At 42.9% G+C, this 19,403-nt stretch overlaps 1 long non-coding RNA gene across 1 annotated transcript; it reads right to left on the reverse strand.

Moving 5' to 3' along the window:
- Positions 1–7,661: 7,661 nt before the first annotated feature.
- Positions 7,662–9,578, reverse strand: LOC118164342. The gene is made up of 2 exons (XR_004749451.1): positions 9,510–9,578; positions 7,662–7,904 (listed from the first exon to the last, which is right to left on the reverse strand). It is a non-coding gene; the product is annotated as an uncharacterized LOC118164342 (long non-coding RNA).
- Between the last annotated feature and the right edge of the window lie 9,825 nt (positions 9,579–19,403).

Consider the following 19,403-nt stretch of genomic DNA (forward strand, 5'->3'; position numbering starts at 1 on the left):
CTTTTTCTTTTTCTTTTTCTTTTTCTTTTTCTTTTTCTTTTTCTTTTCCTTTTCTTTTCCTTTTTCTTTTTTTTTATTTTCCCTTTCATTTTATTTTTCCTTTTTTTCTTTTTTTTTTTTTTTCATTTCCCCTTCTTCCATCTCTTTCTCCTCATTTCTTTTTCTCTTTCCCTTTCTTTTTCCCTTTCCTTTCTCTTTCCCTTTCTTTTTCTACCCCTATCATTTTTTCTTCTTCCTCTTTTGCTTTTTCTCCCTACCCTCTCCTCGGGGGAGGACCCCCGGGCCGCGGGGAAGGCAGGCCTCGGGCTCCCTGCCAGCCCCTGCCCGGCAGGTGCGTGGCACCCAAGGGGGCTCCGCGGGGTTCCGCTCCCCCGGGGCCAGCAGCAGCAGCAGCAGCGGCGGGGCCGTGCAGGAGCTGCGGGATCTCAGCTCCCAGGGAGCAGCCGTCGCGGGACGAAGCCCCTAGGACTGCTGCTGTGCGGGGTGAGAGCCGCGCTGCCCTTCCCGGCCCGGGGCCCGGGGGCTGCTTGCTGCAGAGGAGCCGCTCGCCCCGCCAGCAGCACGCAGCGCCCGCAGGTCGCGGCTGCGAGATCCCGTCGGGGGAACGATGCCCTGCGACCGGCCGGCTTTTCCTTTGCTTTTTTTTTTTATTTTATTTTCTTTCTTTTTTTTTTTTTTTTTTTTTTTTTTTTCCTTCCTTATTTTGTGTTATTTTTCCTCTTGAGAACCGCGGTGCTGCGGCGGCTGCGGGTGAGCCACCGCGGGTGAGCTGTGGCCGCATCCTGCCCGCCGGGAGCCACTGCGGCGCTGCTGGAGGGGGTTTGGGAAAGGAGGAAATCGGGACACCTCTCCCTGCCTCCCCTGAGTCACCTCCCCGTTGGGGACTGCTCTTCTGGCCCCCAATCACCCCCAGGAGTGTCCGCCCGAGGTGTCGGGGATGTCCCTTGCAGGAAGCAGCGGGGTGCTGGAGGTGCTGGAGGCAGCAGTGTCTTGGTTTCAGGACACTAACTGAAACCAGGACAAGCAGCTCTAAAGGACATCTGAAAAACAAGCGTGGGCTTCTGACTGAGAGGCAGCTTTCACCCCACTGCTCTCTTCCAGGGGCCCCAAGGCTCTTCCCAGCTGCTTTTCTGGACGCAGCCAGCACGTAAACTCTCAGTCCTAGAGCTGGTTTTATACTTTACCATCTCACTCTTAAACAAATGCTTACACCCCATTTCCTTCCCCCAGCAAGCAGCCCCTTATGGGTAACAGTTGTGCTGCTTTTAATTTGCTTTCTCTTATTAGGAAGCTTTAAGAGTAGTAAAGAAAAACAAACAGCATTGCTATCGACAGCGAAGCTGTATTTTCTTCTTGACGGACTCGTCATTACTTCCAGGGAAAGCTAAAAACAAGAAAGAGATTTCTCACTCTCTTCTCTCTCCTCCCCAGTTTGAATGTAACTAAAAGCTTGAGATGACTTCTAGCCAAATTCATACCAAGGCGGTATCGACAGAAGGAGCAGAGAACTGCAGAAACCCTGTGCTATAAATCCAAAGGAAATAACGCTCAAAAAAGTTGAAGAGACCGTCAGGCATGTGTCTGTGCCCGACAGGCAGCATTCCAGGTGTTTTGGCATCACGGAAGGGGGTTTGACGGGGTGTTTGGAGGCTGTAGGCCTCCAGCTGATGGGTCAGGGAAGGGGCTGAGCACTGGGGAGGTGCTGCAGGTACTGATGCACCGCCCCACGTGCTTCCCTTCATTTCACTGCAGTTCTGGGAGGTATAAAAATTGCATGGAGATTTGCTATAAGAAGCTACGATTTTTAGCCGACTATAATTAAAAAAACAAAAACAAAAACAAACAAACAGAAAAAAAGGTATCAAGGAAGGGAAATACAGCAGTTATTTATAACTCCTTCGCAGTGACATCTTTCGATGGTTCTTATTCAGTTACACCTCCACCAATCTGATCCTGGTGAGGCAGTGAAGCAGACTATCAGGTTTTACGCTGTCCACTGAAAGCACAGCTCCGTGTGCCCTGTGATGTGCACTTCCCTGCTGTCGGTGCCTACAGAGGTCAATGAATGCACTCTCCTGGGTCGAGTGCTTCCTCCTGGCCCCCCGTCGATATGTGCTGCATGTCTGTGCGGTCCTCCCGTTAAATGCATGAAATGCTTGAGCTGTCACTACTTCATAGGTGACAGGGAAAGACAGAACACCTCCTCCGGCTCAGGCAGAACCGAGCACCCAGGGCTGTGCCATCTGGTGGTAATGAGGATGGTGGAGCAGCACCCCAAGGAAGCTGGGCTGCTGGCGGGGACAGCCTGCAGATGAGAGCATCCCCCTTTACTCCTCACACCTTTGCATGCTTCCTATGTGAGCTCAAGCACTCAGAACAATTAATTCCATTAGCAAAGGGTGTAAATTAAAAGTGTCTGTGAACTGTATTGAACCTCAATTTGCATGGTGTTATTCACAACAAAAGTGGCTGCAATTTGATTTAAATTAATTCACTTTCGGAATAAAATAACAAAGCAGTTTTAATTTTGAATGGATGTCTACATAGAATAGTTTGTGGTTTAACTAATCCACTTTAAAAACTAACTCTATTAATTTTCCTGGGCATTTCCATCTTGTTTAGCCTGCTTTGTCTCTCTGTTTTAGTCCCCTATCAGTAAATGGAAATAGCAATTGCCTGCTAACATTTTAAACTCACTGCGTTGAAAACTCTGGGTAACCTCTGCATTTTGCCTTATACTCGGGGTATACGTTCCTCAAAGCCAGGTCTTGATTTTCTACACATGTGCAAAATTCTTGCCTGGCAGTATATCAGGGGCTCTGCACACAACTGTGCACGGCCACACAAGACATAGAGCAGTGGGGAGTGAAGGCTTTGCTCTGCGTTTCAAACTCTCACCGAATATCTCCTTGGCTTCGGCTCTGTGTTTTCTTCAGAGACCATGGGCCAAGATTTGAGAGCTCTCTAACTTTTGTCGTCTTAATGAACGGCTTCAGTGGTGTAAATGGGAACTGGGGCACTTTCTTTATTAATGGAAATCAGGTCACTTAATTACCCAACAAGAATATACTGAGACTAGTCTCACTATTTTCTGCACAACCTGAATTAGAGCTTTAGTCTAGTTTAGAGAGTTCTACTAAAACTGATACAGCTGTAGCAAGGATAAGATGATATATTCATAACAGACATAAAATACATATTGTTAAAAAGAACACATAAACATAGCATTCTTACTGAAACTCATTTCTGTCTAAATACATTTTCACAGCGGTGTGGCATAGTTTGACCAGCCCATGACAGGCAACTATGGAAAGGCTAGAAGAACACATCCTGCGCAAAAATGGGGAACTTTTTTTTTTTTTTTTTTTTTTTTTTTTAATCAAAGCTTGGTGGCTTTTGGACTAAAGAAATTCTTTATTTTAACACCCCCTACTCTGACCCCCCTGCTTTCTTCACCATTTTCCTTTCTTTCTTGAATGTTTTCACTCCAAATGGGACTTCTTTTGTGCTCTTCACTTGCCAAAAACTGAAGAATTGTCATTACTTGAGTTTTGTTGTTGGTTGTTCTTTTAAAATAAAAACCAAGATGTTTTCCAGAGAGTTAGGAAGGAACCAATTTTCAGAGTGCTAAGGAAACAGCAGTGGCTTTAGCTGAGCTTTTCTTCATGAGAGAAAATTGTATATCACCTTCAGGCTTCAAATCTAGGACTTAGTAATAAAGTACATCACCTAATGTCCTAAAAATACTCCTGTATATAGACTATGCATATAATAAAAATAAGCAACCCTAGATATTCTGGCAAGATCTGTGGTATTTTATTTCACTTCCTCAGTAACAGTAGTCATTGTTGGCACCTGGAAATGACTGTGAAAATACAGATCCCTGTAAAGCTAGGCAAATAAATGGACGCACTAAACTTCTGCTTGTCAGTGGAAGAAGCTATGATGTCTGAGAAAACAAAATTATTAATGAAAACATTTTCTAAATCTCTGCTCTAAAACTTGTAAGGGCAAAATAAATCCTCAGCTGGTAAAATTTGTCCCCCAAATAAGCAGGCATAAATCCATTAAAGAACCAGACTCTTCTACCACCAAAGAATTTGGATCAGGATCTTAGGCCAAAAAGGTAACCTGTTTTTCCACAAACGGAAAGTTTTAAATGCTGGCACGAATGTGTGTGTGTGAAGAGAACAGCTATCTTAAGCTGCAGAACGTTCCCTCTTGTCAGTCACTCACATCCGAGGGAGAGAAATTGCTGCTGCCTCGGTTATGCTCAGCCTTGTGTCTTACAACTGCCTGCACCGAAACAAGAATTTCTGTGATTCTTAAGTTAATATTGCGTTAGATCCTGCTGTGCTTAATCAGGAAAACCTGTGTTGACCGAATATGGCTTTTGCTTGAATAAAGAAATTGAAGAGCTCTCTGTAAGTGCTGGGCCTAATTCCAATTTACTTCTTACTTCTAAAATAAAAGGATACTGTCAAGGTATATTTGATTTATGGGGACAAGCATTTTATTCTCCTTCAAAATCTTGTGTTGCTTTGGTAGCATTTTAGTTTAACATCTTTCTGATAAATTTTTTTCCATGTACCTTTGTTGTATATTCAGGGTTGAAAATAAACATGTCTTTTATATTGCAGGAAAAGAAATAAAACTTTCTCTCTGAGAGGAAAGCTCTCTCTCTCTCTCACTGAAGCTCTGAGGACACATCAGACTGATCGTTGGTGACTTTAAAACCATTCACTGTTCTTTGTGGTGCAAGAGATGAAAAAATCTGTGCAGACTGAAGGCTTTCCAAAATGTTAAATGCTTTCTTTTGCTTGGCAAGTTGTTTCCTCATGTGTTTTATTTTTGTGGCAGATGTTAACCGAGGGACATGTAAAATTCCTGTGAGAGAACATGCTGGTTTTGGTGCTCACCTGGGTGCTGGTGCTGCCTTCAAAATGTGTCGAGGCTCCATGCTGGGACCCAGAGTGGTCCCGTTTTGGGGCTCGGTGGCAGGACCCACCTCCTCCCCAGCTCCATGGCTGTGCTGGAAACGCAACAGACAAGAACTTCCACCACACCATGAGGCCCACAGCTGGTTTTCTCCTGGTGTTGGGGGTATAATAGAAGCTCTTATTCCATGTTTCTTCCACTTAGCACCCACTTCAGTTGCTGTTGCTTTGTTTTTCACCATGGAATGCATTTTTACTGAAGATTTTAGCTGCCTTTTCTGAAACACATCTGAAATTTTCTCTTCTGTCTTCTTCTTTCAGGCCATCACTGCAATGTGCAAAGCTGGTCTCACTGAGTGTCTGTAGGACCTGCTCCTTAGCTTGCTTTTCTGCTTTTGATTATCTCTTAATATTCCACTGCTCTTCGTGGGGCATGCTCCTGCCTGCAGTTTTGGTCCCTTCCTTCTCCCCACATCCACCTCTGGGTCAGGCCTGAGGACATCCTGGGGACAGCACCTGAGAACGTGCTTTCTAGTAGTAACTTCTCACCAGCCATGCTGCACTGCATCTTTATTTGGTAGCCTCTCCCGCTCCCCCTCTCTCTCCCTCTCCTTCTCCTATCTTTGGCCTTTACACAGCCAATGTTGAGTTTCTCTTCTTCCTCCTTAAAGCTCTTTTCTCCTCAGCTTCCTCAGATGTGGCTGACAGCATCAGTTCTTCCAGTCTTGGTGAGAATGGTTATAATGCAGGTGCCTTCTCTGTCCTTGTGTTTGGTTGAACAGGAAGGCTGTGTCCAAATATAGCTATCAGGTCTTCCTACAAGAGCAGGGAATAATCTGACTTTTCTGCTAAATAGACAAAACTATGTTGAGGCTTCTGTCTAGATCACAAAACATGTCTCCCATCTCTGCCTCTGGACTGTCAGAAAGCTGTTCGGTTCACCTTTCTGGTTAATAGCTCCAGCCATATCACTTCTGCTGCTTCCCCCAAACACCTTGCCTTCCCCACCTCAGTCCTTCCCAGCCTTCTCTCATCCCTGCCTTTTTCCTTACCACACTCTGGCCTCCCTTCTTCCTCTGGTCAGCAGAAGCCAGACCTATCTGCCCTCCCTCCCCCCCCGTTAGTTTATCTCCTGTATTATCTGCACATTTTTTCTGGGCCTAACCACATCCAGTGCAAAACCTGGGCGCTCCCATGGCTGCTAGTTGTGTCTGTGTCCATAAGATGCCAAAATTTTCCCCTCAGCCTTGGAGATCCTGGTGGCCAGGACCCCCACACCAACATACTTCATCATGAGTGGTTTCCTACGAGGTGGCCCCTCAGAGCAGCGGCACTGGGACTCGATCAGACATCCACCTCTGTGGGTGACTTGGGTTGACACAGTCACTGGGGACTTCTCTCCTGATAGGGAGCTTACAACCACCAGCTGCAGCCCCCATCTGTCAGGGAGGAGAGAGGTGAGAAGGACGAGCTCCAGAGACCTCCCTGCCGCTGGTGGGGACAGGGAGGGCAAGCAGAGGTAAGACGTTTCCTACACAGACTCTGTGCTGGGGACCTGGGCTGGCGACCTTCCTGTTCTGAGGCAGCCCGGCAGCAATGAGGACAAAGGAAGATCTTGCTGGTATTGATTATGTAGATGGGATGTCACTCACAGCCAGTGTCATGCCTACCTGAAGTAAGTTATTACTTATGTGATGGGCACAAACCAATTGGATGTCACACTTCCAAAGCTAGGTCCCCAGCAGTGCCCCGGTCCATCTACTGTGCTGCTTTTGCTGTGGTTTCAAAAATGCCAGAGCTCTTGTGCTCTGTGACTTTGCAGACTCACCTAGAGTAGCCCACATTCTGTTATTAACAGTCCAGTACTTCAATTGTTCTATACAGCGGAACATAAAATAGCATAAATAATATGTGCTTAGATTTTCAGCACCATTATTCCAAATAAGGTCTCTCCAGGAATCTTAACTTTCTGCTAGTTTAAATGATCTTAGATAAAATCACAAGTATAAAGATAAAAACAGCTAACAAACTGGATGCAGTGAGGAAATGTTAGCAATGTGTTATGGTCTAAAGAGAAGTTCCTGAAGGAACTGGTGTTTGGGCCGTTGATTTCTTTTCTATTGATTTTAAATGGCAAGTAAGCAGACTACTGTAGAGATGCTAAAGAGAGCATGTAAGATTGTTTATAATTTATAAGACCTAGCAGTAGCAATGAAGACATGGACAAGGCAGAAAGGAACCTGGAAAGCTCAGGTTAAACTGTGAGACAATACAGAAGAGTAGAAACAGACAGAGGTAAAAGGTGAAACATGAGAAGTGGGAGGCACATTCTGGTGGTCAGAGGGCCACATAATATTTCTCACATGGCAAACATATAAAGTGGCTGATGCAGCTCAGTTGGTCAAGTGGCTGTGCACCTTGGGGCAGGCCTGTGCAGATACCAGAGGAATAAATCGTCTTGATGCATCCACTCGCTGTCACATCAAAAAGAAAGAGGACAGTGCAGATTGCCTTCTGTTGTGTGTTTTATGCTGTTCTGTCCTTCTTCAAGTCCCATTTTTTTGGGGATTCAAAACATTCCTTGTTTCAGGAATCAGATTCAAAACGGGAAACACTTTGAGAGGGTAACTCTGTGTAGAGAGTGGAGTTTCACTGCTGTGAGCAGTGGTAGTGTGAAGAGGACATATCCACACACCGTTTTGTTAACTGCTTCTTGGCTTCCGCTTCCCTGTGGGCATAGAGAGCATTTCCTTTCACATGTGTTCATGTAGATTCAGGCTGTTTGGTGGGTGGAGAATTTAAGCTATTGGGTGGAGAATTTAAAACCTTCAAAATCAATGGAAGGACCTGTTGAGTTAATTTTTAGTGTAGTCAGTTTTGCAGTTTTGGGTTGGCTGAACTTCTGATGTTTTGCTGGGGTTTCATGGTTACTGGCAAAATGACCAGGGAAGTATTTCACAGAGTCATCTAAGGGATAAAAGAAAACATCCTAACAGAACACATTCCAGCAGATGACTAACTTTTAAAAATACATTTTGATATTTCTGCATATTGCTCTACATTGTACACAAAATTATAACGGAAAACACACCACTGACATCTCTTTTCCTAAATCATTAAGTATATCATCCAGTAAAGACATGTTCAAATATCTCTTATGAGACATATTATATCCCTAAGAGCACAAGGAGTGATAAACAGTTGTTCTCAAAAAAATGGTGTAACTGTTCTGATGCTACTTTATACTTCAGGGAGTCGGATTAGTCCCTGCAATGCCCTGTCCATGTTTTATTAATAGGATTATTTTCACTGACTTCTATATAAGTACGCCTACATATTAATCTTTTCATTAACCATTAATTAATTAAATTAATAATTAGTGTTTTAAATCTGCATCTTGTTAATATAAAACAGGCCAGTTTTTGAGTATGGCAGCGATTTATGTTGAAATATTTTGCTTGTATTTTTTTAACAGTTTGAGCACACTTCCTAGGCACCAAATACTCAGACTTAGTGGCTCTCACATAAAAAAAGTATAAATTTGTTCAAATGGCAAAGCTGCAAAACTGCAGTTCAAAGGGTGAAACTTTTGCAAAGTGATCCAGTAATAATAAATGTAAATTTTGCAATGACCACTTGGTGTCATCTAGTCAGAGCTAGTTAGCTAGCTTCTTGTTCTAGGCTTGGTTTTAGTGCTAGAAAATTCAAATTTAATCTTGATTAACTGAGACCTTGGAGGCCACTAGCTCTTGTTCTCTCAATGTGAGCTCCTCAGAGGCGGCACTGGAGAGACATTGGAAGACCACCAAGCTTAGCAACTGTAATCTCTCTTAGAATGGCTGCTTTGGGGCAGACCTAAGCATGAGTCTTGAGACTTTTTGCCCTGATTGTAAAGTTACTTTGCTGCCAACACTGCTGGAGGGCAGAAAGGATGACTATATCCTTCTCTTTCTACATGAGATCAAATGCAAGGGCCCAGTAGGTGGTAGACAGCACTATTAGGTGGCACAAGAGGAGCCCTCAGGAGCTCCTGTGCAAATCAAGCGTCAGCTTGGGGCAGCTCTTCACTTGCCCAGTAGCATGAGCCTGCAACCTCTTTGCCAGTCTGCCAGCGAGAGGAAAACAGCCCTTGAATGAGACAAACAACCCTAGGTCTCCTGGGGGGAAGCACATTTTTCAAGAATTCCTTGTGAGGTGAAACACTTGGAATATTTTTTTCTTTGTAAAGGGCCTCCTCTGTTCTGCTCTCCAGTTGGGCGACCCTGCAGTGAGTTACACCCAGCAAATGGGTAATTGCTTGGAACTTGGAACCGAGGCTTGGAAAATCTTTTTGTGTTTAAATCTGTACCTAATCAAACATCTACTCGCTCTGTGAGGAACAAGAGCATAGAGCAGAGAGGGGGGAATATTTCACATCAGTAGAAGTGAAAGACAAGGTTTTGATTTGATTGTTTTGCTGCCATTTGCATTCAGTTGGCCAGGAGGATGGTGTAGATTGAGGAAGTTTTTGAAAGGGTTTTAGTTGTTTCGTATATCAGAATTTGCTGTGTTCTAAATATTTGTGGTGATTACCTTTGTTGCTAAAGAATCCAGTTGTGTCTGGTGCTGCTTACCACAAAGTATAGCATGGGGAGTATAATAGAACTGCAAAAAACAGAGGTAGAATTAAGTGTAATTAGTAAAATGCAACAAATAAAGAGTTGGTTATTTACTGAAAAGAAAATAGTTGTACCTTGTCAGAACAGTGATGATCCAGTTATTCAAAGATCAGGGTATTGCAGATTGATGTTGACAAACTGGAGGCAATTCACATAAAATAACCCAGACCACTGTTGGACTTTAAGGACTGGTTTATGGGAAAGATTAAAACAGCTAGATAAAGCCTGTCTGTCTAGGTGCTTGCATAACAGTAATGAATGTGATATATTGTGCTGTGTGGTGAAAGACTCAGTGGAAGCTGAGGGGATCCAGTAACCACTTACAAAGTTGTAGGCTGCAAGCATGAAGAAAGGAAAAAAGTGGGTAAGGATTGATGAAGGAGCACAAGTGCTAAGATGAAAAGGAGGAAAGCTCATGCCAAACACTAGGAAATATTACCTCCTGTGAGAACTGTTATGCTGTGGTCAGAAGTTATACAAAACCCCTCAGTTGAGTCATTTAAACTGAATTGTAAAAAACACTCTAGAAAATATGCTGTATTGGCACAGGATGAGCCTAGATCGGGAACAACCAGCCTACTCCCTGGTTTCCTTTTTCCCAAGGGCCCTTTACTGCTAGTATGGTAGATATTAATTGACTTAGCAAAGAGCAGAACAGGGATGGCTAGAGGCAAAGAGGGAAAATGGGTGTTGTGCATCATGAGAGCTCAGCATGGCTGCTCCTATGGAGCTTCAGTAGACCCACAGACATGGCATGTGGCACTGGCAGGGAGGAGCCAAACAGTCCTCATCCCGCAACGAGCTGTCATGTCAGCTCACGTGTTATCTGCCTTGTATCACTGATCAAAGCCTAGAAGACATAACAATGCAAGCCAGGGGGTCAGCCACTGCCACTCCTGTTGCACCTCTGTTCATGGATGGTTGTGTCTGTAGAAGGGGAGAGAGAGGCAGGAGGCTTGCAAAGACATGGCCCCTCGCTGTGCAGGTGTGTTTTCACCTCTCTCTCTCCTACCACCACAGGTTTCCCATGTTTTTAGTCAAGAAGAAAAACATTTGAGCCAGTCACTCTGAACACTTTATGTTTTCTTCCTTTCTTTTATTGATAAGGCAGGAGTTGCAGGGAGAAGCTCTACAGCTGTTGGAAAGAGTGGAAAAAAGAAGCATTGCTCTGTTGGGAGCCTCAGAAGAAAGCTGCAAAGTGAAAAAAAATGTTCTCTGCTACATGGAAATGCTGGGTCTACTTCTTCTGCTGAGGTCTATGAAGGCTTGGTGGTACCCCCATCACACACACACCCAGCTGCCCAAGTTTGCTTCTCTGGGAGACTTCTCCCTGTGGCTTTACCCCATAATGGTCATTGCTGTATTCTTCTGGTTAAGTTAATTTAAGAAACAGTTTCTAGCATAAATACTGTCTTTATTGTGAGAGAATATTTGTGATGTTATAGAGTCTCAATCCTCAATCCGTATTTGTTGGAGAGTCTTATTTTTCATTTCATTCGTAAAGGCCACATCAGAGTATGCTGTGAAGGGGCTGAGCAGGAGTACTCGTTTACTTACAGCATGTACTGCTCCATCACAGCAAAATGACCCCAAAGACACAAAGAATTAATTCTTTAAGCACTTGGTGGACTCAAATGTGTTTTATATTCACTGTACTCATTTGAGCTGCAGAAATGTTTTATCTGATGAAAAACATTTGTATTATTCAGACGGGCATGGGATGGGCTAAGTGTGGTTGGAGGTGAAGGGTAAAGAGACTGGAGTTGCACTGTAAAGAGAAGGGTGAGAAGGAAAGGGTAAATCTGTGGCAGAGAGCTGGAGGAGAGCCCTGCCTGCTGCTCATGCTAGTGGGTGCATGCCTGGTGAAAGGAGGGAAGACCCCAACAGCAGGAGATGGTCAAGCAAGGCCAAGCAGCAAACCCAGCTTCTCAGGCTTGTGCCACCAGCGGAGCAGACCAGAGGGCTGCTGTCCTCAGGAGCTAAGCCAGACCTTTGAAAAATAGCCAGACTTATCTCTTTCTCTCAAAATCTACCTAGAGATACAGTACTTGTTTCTTCTATGCCTCAAGGATGGGATGGATATGGACTGCTTCTGTTGAAGTCATGGTGTTTTGAGATGGCCATAAGAAATAAATGCGTGGACCTGCTGTTTCTCAACATTATACTCTTTGCATGGAAAGTACCCTGAACAAGACCTGCTGCCAGCCTCCTGACAGCCTGGCATAGAGGAGGAAAAATTTGTGGATTAATGACATACAGCCTTTTACCTAACCAGCACAACTAGCCTTCTCCAATTATTTAGAGAATGGCACTAATAATTTTTATTTACAATACTTAATACTTCTCAAGTACTTAGATACTTGGACATTCTGACCTAGGGATGTCTTTTCCTGAGATGTATTACAGCAGGGGAGGCCAGACAGCTGCAGACTTTATCCTCATACAGGTGTGTGGGTTGCAAGATGGCAGGGTGCTCTTCACACAATGTCCTCTGACAGAACTTTTGGTCTCCATACCTCAAGCATGTTAAATTTTGGCTGAACTGCAAAGGATTGTCCTTTCTCTTTGACAGACTTATAGGCTGGATAGCAACAGTGGATGGGGCTACTTTTAAACTGTAATGGCATCTTACTTGATAAAGTATTTGTAGCAGAATAATATAGGTATCCTTTTCTGGGAGAGAAATAAGAGTAAAAACTCCAGTGAAAAACTACAAGTTGTTGTTTTCAACACTCTCCTCCTGGTCTCCTGCTGTTGAGTGACTGCAAAATTCAAAGCGATTATTTTGGTAGTTCCAAAAATCTGTCATACAGATCTGAGTTTTTTTCTTGTATTTGTCAATGTGTGACTAAGCACAAGTATTACAGGAAACATGGAAATGTTTGGGCTTTAAAGAATGGCTGTGGAAAAAGACCTCCTACTGATTAACAACTGCTGTTTAATAAAATAATTTTCGGATGTCCAAATTGCTGATTGTTCCAGTGAGGGTTATGTTCTGACCAGAAGGGATCCCACCAGTCCCATGTCATCAGCCTGGGCACTTTGAGAAGACTCTTTTCTGTAGCCATTTCCTGCTTGAAAACAATGAAGAATGAGAGATGCCCATCTTTGCTCCCCACGGTGCAGAGATGAGTTTAGCACAGTCTCTCTAGGGTGGCATCAAAACCTGGGGAGAATAAACTAGAATAGGGTCACTGGAGTGCAAGGAAGTGTCTTTGCTTGGAAGATGCAACCCTTTGCTTGATTTGGAAGGCCCAGCTAGAGGGAAAAAACAGATGTCTCACTTGCTGAAACACTGAGGGTCATTGTGGATGCACTAGAAACTAGCCAGGAGTTCTACTCTTCTGAAATTTTTGCTCCATGGCAGGACCCTGGCCCAGCTGGTTGCTTGGAGGCTGCTCTCATGCTTCCTTCAACAGGGCTTACACTCGGGCTGCCCATCACAAACCAAAGCCCTCACACGTGGGCTGCTTTTGTTATAATAGCACACTGTGCCAATTCAAATGCTCACACACACAAATACTCTTGAGTTTTGTGCCTTTTCCTGCTGTGCTCTGGGGCTTGGGTCTCATTCAGTTGTCTTGTAAGGCACTTGCAGAGTGCTGCTGGATGGTTTTCTGCAGGTGATATGCACAATGCTACAGCCCAACTCTGTCTTGAACACATTCATGGCTGGTCCCACACACTCCTAGTAACACATGCTCACTCTTTCAGTTTCTTGTTGGGCATAATACACAGCTTTAGCTCCATGCAGTTGTGCAGTCTTAGTCCACATGTGGCTGCAGACGGCAAACTGATGAGACTGCTACATTTTTATTTTTATTTTTACAGGCAGCCAGCAGATGCCAGGAAGGATTGCTTATTGACATTAATCACTACCCTGTTGATAGCCCTGGGCAGGCTGCTCTAATTGACCATAACTGAATCCAGTAATCATATCATGGAAAATATACATCACATTTATTTCAGTAGCACATCTGAATTACAGTAATATGAGTTCATGGCAAAATTCTCAGTGACTACATCAGAAGCAGGAGTAGAGCCTTTGTCCGCACAGATGTAACTGAGATGTTAAGTGAGGTCTTTTGTGCTTAGGCAGGACACTGAGGCTAAGTCAAAAAGCCAAAAAGTTATCCTCCAAGACCCTGCAGCCCAAACTCTATTCAGACAAATAAAGAGAAGTCTGTGTATGATGTTTGTAGAATTGTGTTTTCCATTGTTTTCTTAGAGCGTTACCCTTCAAAAGAAGGGACTGCCACGGTCCCTTCAAAGAAACTAAACACTCTTATAAGAATGTGTAAAAGAGACCTTCCAAAAACACAGTAATTGCGGAAACATCTCCTTTTGCACAATCATCTACAGAAAATAGTTAAAAACAATAACAACAAATCCCACAGCTGAGACAGTAAATTGACAAGAAGAAATACATCTGAGATTTAGTTTGATCACTTTATGCTTGGGAAACAGAATGAGGAGTTAATCATTCAACAATATTTGTATCACATGGACTAATGTGTTAATGAATTCAATTTTTGTTAATAGCATCAACATGTTAGATTTTACATTGAAAAGAAATGAGGATGAATAGCTGGCCAAAATAGACAATTGAGCCTCTTCTTTCCATGGTGAACATAAAATCTATGACCTTTGCTCAACAAAATGGTAGAGAGATGAGGCTTGGGACTATGTTAACTTAACATTAACAGCAGAGTCCAGAAGAAACAGAAAAGATTTGTTGTCAGATCTTGACTTCAGATATTCCTTTGGACTTTCTCAGCCCCTTCCCTGAAGCACACAGCATAACCACTAGATATTACCTGCAATTAATTTAAAATGTGGATAAAGATGCTTATTTGCACCCCTTACCCCTTGGGCTCCATGAGTGTGACTTACTATATATGTTTCGCTTTGTACATTAGCTATATATACTTGTAGTTGTTGTACTGTTTCACCAATGTTAAAACTCCTAATGGCCAAAATGTCACTTTTTGAACAGTACCTTATAAGCCAGTAGGATTGTATACAATATGCCAGATTTCATACATGTATTAGTCTTGTTCAATTTCTCTATGTAAAAATGAGACCTGATTCTACAAAAGTTTTACAGTGAGAGTTGTAGAATTTTTTTCACACATTGATTTAGTCCATTACTATAGGTTTGTAAAGCAATTCTGATATATTACTAGGTAACACCCACCCCCTTAAACTTTGCTTTTTCTGAGAAAGGAGACAGAATACACAAGAATACAAATGCAGTAAGACATATGTAAATGTACTTAAAAGCAAATAACCTTTAATTAAATCATTACTTTCCTTCTTGTAAGAGATGTGTGTCATGAAGAGAGTTGTGCAAGGGTTTTGAAGAGAAAACTGATGGAGTGAGGACATAGATGAGGTAGAACAGAATAGCCTGCCAGTACCTGTCCAGGGGGGTGTTCAAAGGGAGTTAGAGCTGAGGTAGAGAACACAATGGGTTTACGTTCCTTTATACTGCAGAGTCTTAGGAAGAAATTCTTTAAATATATCTTACTTAATAAGTAAGACAGCCTCTTCATAGGGATGAAGAAACATCTAGGGATATTGGTGTGCATAGCTGCTTTACTTTCAGGAAAAGTTCCACTTTTGCGGGTGGTCAAAATTCTCAATTTCTTTCATGTTCTCATCTTTTCTTTTAAGGCATCATAGAAATGCATAATATTAATAATAAATGAAAACACAGGATGTGAACTTTTTATTTCCATTCTCCAGTAATAGAAATATTGCAGCCTATAAGATAACCCGACTCTCAAAAGCTACAAACTTAAGTTGACTGCTGCCTCTTATCCAGGCACATACTACTTCAATTTTGGAAGTCGTGCACATTTTAATGTTGAATCTCAGTTTACAAGCCTTATTATTAGTAGCCAGAGAGAAATTGTAATGACATTTTCAATTATTCTCTAACTTGATCCGTATGGGATCTCCTGAGAAAAATTTGCTGTGTGTAGATTAGGCAAATCCTTGAGTGGTTTGTTGTCTTGGGACCTCTGAGGCCAGGTTGAATGTGCTGGGGGATCATGTGATTTCCTTGCTGCAAACTGCATGCTTTTGATAATGAAAAATACACAATACAGCTGGAATCCACTTTGACATGATTTTATTTACAACACTTTTCTCCGTATAGACCTTCTCTTTAAAGAACTAGTGAAAAAGTCCACAGTCCTGCTGCTGTCCCTGCATCCATACTCTCCTAAAAAATGATGTCAGGTCAGTAAGTTATGTCTCAAGAGGAAAAAATAAAAGACTGAAGCTATCGAAATTGAATTTCATTTCATTGTACTTCCAGAAAGGGTTGAGTTACATTAATGATGTTTTTGTGGCTGAATTTCCCCTGCCAGAGTTGCAAGGGCAACATGTGAAGGACTTTCTGGTAATGAAAAGCTCACCTAACTGGCTGGACTTCCAAATTTTCCTCTGTTAGTACTCAATAAACCTGCAGACTGATTAAAACTTTTCTAGGAAAAAATGAAGACCTAAGAGAATGTATACTCTGATGTTACTTCATGGAAGAGAAATCTTTTTCTACCCTGGTGAACTCTTGAAGGTGAACAAAGAGGGAGACATGTCTAGAAATGCACAAAGAAGCTGGGTTAATTAAGAGAGCTCCCACTGCCCCCCTTCATGAAAGCTGTTATGCTTTTGAAACCCTGGAGATGGTTTCACTGTGAATTCGTGAGGTTAGGAATACAGCTGGGATGCTGAGACTGTGGGCTGGGTGGTATGTATAGAATGTGTTTGATCAGTTTCCCCAGTTGTATTAGAAAGAGATGGAATAAAAGAAATGGGGTGGAAATAAGCAGAAAGGATGAGCAGCTCCTTCTGGGATAAGTCTCAACTAATTCAGATTGCGGGAAATCATTTTTTATGTTGAATGTATTTTTTTTTTTTTTTTTTTTCTGGAGATTTCAGTTGAGGAGATTTTTTTTTCCTAATCTGTATCAATGTCACAGAAAACATTTTTGAGCCTTCATAAGCAAGCGACTCAAACTTTGCAGTTAATTTCTCCAGATGTAAGCATGGCATGCTATGGCTCAGCTTTCTGTATATTGACATGCAAATAACGTGCTGATCGCTTCTCATCCACATTTTTTTGCACTGTTAATATTAGTCAGTCTTTACTAATTTTTGGCATTAAAAAATACTTTTATTTCCTGAAATACCTACTGAGGTGCCTGAACACTGCCGTCTCTGGTCTAAATATATGTAATCATGCATATTGGACAAACAGAACATGGGTAATGGAGTGTCGCTCTTTACAGGTCATTGGAAGTGAATTATGAATCTTCACTGCACCTTGTTAATTCCACCAAAATTCAGGTTGCCCTGGAGATCACAACGCATTGGTAAAAAGGAGGTACTTATGGCACTAAGTCCTTCAAGTCATATTTGGAGTCAAAAGCTCCTTCAATCCTCAGTGAGAAGACTATGAACAAGTACATGACACTGCCCCAAAATGCATCAAAATTGCTGTGTCTTCTCTTCCCTGGTGAGCTGGGCTCTGAGCATCTGAGTCTAACACCAGCACACCAGCAAGGAGGGATTTCCTTTCTCGACAGGACCATGGATAAACTTGGCAGAAAGTAAAGAGCGTTAATAATAACAGATGTTGTAATGTTTTGCTATGTTTACAAGACCCCCGTGTGCTCTGTGTATCATTTGAAATTATATTGAAATGATTGATTCTCATTTAATTAATATAAGATGAAATGTCTGCAGAGCAGCTCAAAGCTGTCTAAAGTTGCAGATAAAGAACTGAGTCTGCCTGAGAAACTCTGTGATTGGGCCTGACTCCAACCATTAAAAACTGGTTCTCACCTAAATGGGGAACCATAATTTTGCCTTGCAAACCACTACTCAGTTACCTTTCTTTCCTACTTAAATAGGAAAGAAAAAAGGAAAGCTGTGCTGAGATTATACTGGGAAAGCAATATCAATTAAGGAACAGTAAGGTGTCAGAATTAAGGGGAAAATAATTTTAAAGTTTGTTTGAAAACTATAGGCAACCATTTATAAGTGCCTAACGTTTTTTTCAATATCTCTTCCCTTTGGCTTGTATTCAGCAAGCTCCTTCAGACTGTGGCTTGCTTTAAGCAGAGAGCAGATTAAATTTGTTGTTGAACAGGGCTAGGAACAGTTACACATTAGTTCAGTTCAGAATAATAAATATTTTCTTGTATTAATGGCATGCATAACTTAATTTAAAACTTCATGAAAACTGTAACAGGAGCAAAGGACTGAGGTCGGAATTAGGTTCAACAAGTCCAAGTGCAAGGTGCTGCACCTGGGTTGGGGCAGTCCCGGACATGAGAAAAGACTGGGAGACAAACTCATTGAGAGCAGCCCTGCGGAGAAATACCTGTGGGTTCTGATGGACAAAAAGCTCAACATGAGCCATCAGTGTGTGCATGTAGCCCAAAAGGCCAACTACATCCTGATCTGCATCAACAGAGGGGTGGCCAGCAGGTCAAGGGAGGTGATTGTCCCCCTCTGCTCTGCCCTTGTGAGGCCCCACCTGGAGTACTCCGTACAGGTCAGGGGTCCCCAGCACACAAGAAAGATTTGGGGCTGTTAGAGTGGGTTCAGAGGAGGGCCACAAAGATGATCAAGGGGCTGGAGCAGCTCTCCTCTGAAGAAAAGCTGAGAGAGCTGTGGATGTTCATCCTGAAGAAGAAAAGGCTCTGGGGTCTTATTGAAGCTTTTCAGTACCCGAAGGATGCTTATAAAAAAGATGGAGAGAAACTTTTTGCTTGGGCAGATAATGACAGGACAAGGGGGAATGGCTTTAAACTAAAAGAGGTGAGATTTAGATTAGAGCTTAGGAGGAAATTCTTCACTCAGAGGGTGGTGAGGCCCTGGCACAGGCTGCCCAGAGAAGCTGTGGATACCCCATCCCTGGAGGTGTTCAAGGCCAGCCTGGATGGGGCTTTGGGCAGCCTGCTCTGGTGGGAGGTGTCCCTGCCTGTGGCAGGGGGGTTGGAACTGGATGATCTCCAAGGTTCCTTCCAACCCAAACCATTCTGTGATTCTAAGAGTCTATGACTGGGAGTCTTGCACAAGACTCTCAAGGAGAAGTTCCCCATGTACACTGTACATGAAGGGCACTATTGTTCAGAAGCAGCTGTGGATCCATACATATCTGATGATTCATCTAATAATTTCTGGTGATCCTGGAAACCTGAGTTTCCTGGTGCAGCAGCAGGAGCACTCACACATTTAACAAAGGAAATGGACTGACTTTGCTTGTTATTCCCCTGGGGAACATCAGGTTCTCCCTCTCAGTGTCAAGGAGGGGACTAGTGGTCAACGTCCGAAAGTAAGTTTCTTCCTGCTTTCCCACATGATGGTGTGTTGTAGAAGGATGATGGACAGACAAGTGACATCCACAACAAGGAAAAGTCAGTTGAGTTTGCAGTTTTCATGAAGTGTTTCCTCATTTCATCCTAAACTGTTAGGGAAATTTGAGACATGCTGAAACAATACGGTCTGCAGATTCACTGAAAAAGCTGGCTAAACCAACACAGAGCTTTTAGCACATTTTTAATCTGAACACTATACAGAATGGAGAAAGGAAAGAAAGAAACAGGCAGCTTGCTTACCAGTAACCAGCGGTCTTTGAAATCGGCAGTCCCTGCATATAAACACTCACAGGGGGAAAGTAGATATGCCTTTCCACCTGCCCAGGCTTGCTAAACACACATAACCACAACCCTCTTGGCCACCTTGTCCCCAGACAGACACATTAAAAGGCTTCTGGGGAGAAGGGAAAGAG

This window comes from Oxyura jamaicensis, chromosome 3, assembly GCF_011077185.1.
Source record: "Oxyura jamaicensis isolate SHBP4307 breed ruddy duck chromosome 3, BPBGC_Ojam_1.0, whole genome shotgun sequence".
Lineage (NCBI taxonomy): Eukaryota > Metazoa > Chordata > Aves > Anseriformes > Anatidae > Oxyura > Oxyura jamaicensis.